This window comes from Microcebus murinus, chromosome 17, assembly GCF_040939455.1.
Source record: "Microcebus murinus isolate Inina chromosome 17, M.murinus_Inina_mat1.0, whole genome shotgun sequence".
Classification (NCBI taxonomy): domain Eukaryota; kingdom Metazoa; phylum Chordata; class Mammalia; order Primates; family Cheirogaleidae; genus Microcebus; species Microcebus murinus.
The window spans coordinates 61070194-61071621 of NC_134120.1; the positions used below are offsets into that span (position 1 = coordinate 61070194).

The 1428-nt window shown below is 65.1% G+C and overlaps 1 non-coding gene across 1 annotated transcript; it reads left to right on the forward strand.

Annotated features, from left to right (window-relative positions):
* Positions 1-859: 859 nt before the first annotated feature.
* LOC142861698 (5S ribosomal RNA) lies at positions 860-978 on the forward strand. Its single transcript, XR_012912888.1, has one exon. It is a non-coding gene; the product is annotated as a 5S ribosomal RNA (ribosomal RNA).
* The last annotated feature ends 450 nt before the right edge of the window (positions 979-1428 follow it).

The following is a 1428-nucleotide window of genomic DNA, read 5'->3' on the forward strand; positions in this document are numbered from 1 at the left end:
ATGCCTTCCCTCGCCTATTCTGTCAGCTTTAAAATTCTCCTTCAGTTGCCACCCTCACAGATGGATTAGGAAACTCTTTCCGGTGCACTCATTAGTGAAATGACCTCCAGGAAGCTGGAATCCAATATCTAATGGCCGATTTTTAGCGAGTCCACACGCCAGGGTGGTCGGGGTCCAAAGCAGCCCCGGCCAGGCCCAGGCCCCTTGGACTGGGCCACAGGAGGACACGGAGGAGGGTCCCGGCCCCCACGAAGCGGTGCCGGCAGTTCTCCACGGGCTTGGGCGTTTTCCAGAGGTAGGAGATGGAGGGGACTGATTTCTTCAGCGCCCCCCAAACCACGCCACCCCACCCCACCCATGGGACACATCCCCAGAGAGAGACGCCCCATACACTGGCTGTGCCCCAGCCCTGGCCCGGGGGAATAGGCGGCAGCCCACCCACAGGGCGAGGGGGGGGCGCAGCTGAAAGGGGTTGTGGGGGAGGGCGGCCCCTGGCTGGGGTCAAAGGGCGAGCGTCCCGCGCGTGCGCAGTCAGCGGCAGCGACGCGCTGGGGGTGGGCAGCGGGTAGGTGAAGGAGGCCGGGCGAGGAGACGAGGGGGGCTGGGAGGGCTCCACCTTGGCGAGTCCAGCCGTGGAGGCGCATCTTGTGTGAGTGTGAGTGAGTGTGAGTGTGTGTGTGTGTGTATAGAGAGACAGCCCCCCACCCCGCCCCGCCCCGCCCATCACCCCCGTCCCTGGGAGCCCGCGGGACCCGGCCGGCCCGGCCCCGCCCGGCGCGGGGCCTGGGGCGGGAGGCGGCGGCGGGGAAGCCCAGAGAGGCTCGGCTTCTCGAGCGGGGCAGGGGCGCCCTCCGCCGCCGTCTAGGGCCACACCACCCTGAACGCCCCCGATCTCGTCTGGTCTCGGAAGCTAAGCAGGGTCGGGCCTGGTTAGTACTTGGATGGGAGACCGCCTGGGAATACCGGGTGCCACAGGCTGCTGCTTTTTTTTTTTTTTTTTTTTCTTGCCTCTTGTTCTGTCCCCTTTCTGGGAGCGCGGCGGCGGCCCGGGGTGGGGGTCACCCCCACCCTCAGCGCCCGCGCGGTGCCTGGCGCCCCAGCCCGCACCGTGGGGCCTCCTCTTGTCCCAAGCCGCGACACCGCCGCCACGCGGCAGCATGCGTGGCATCTGGACTGTCAGGTCTCAGACCAAAGGTCTGCTCTGTGGGAACCGACACGCTGGAGGAAACCTTGAGAGTCTGAGAGGGGAGGGAGTTCCAGAAGAAGGCCAGGATGTCATTTTGAGGGAGTATGTGACCAGAACTCGTCCCGTTGCTTTTGGGGTTCTATGGGCTACACGCAGGAATCTTTGGTGGTGGCACCTGATGTTGGGGGATCCGGAGTCACACCCAGACCTGCTCCACAGGCCTCCTTTTACTTTTCTCTTCG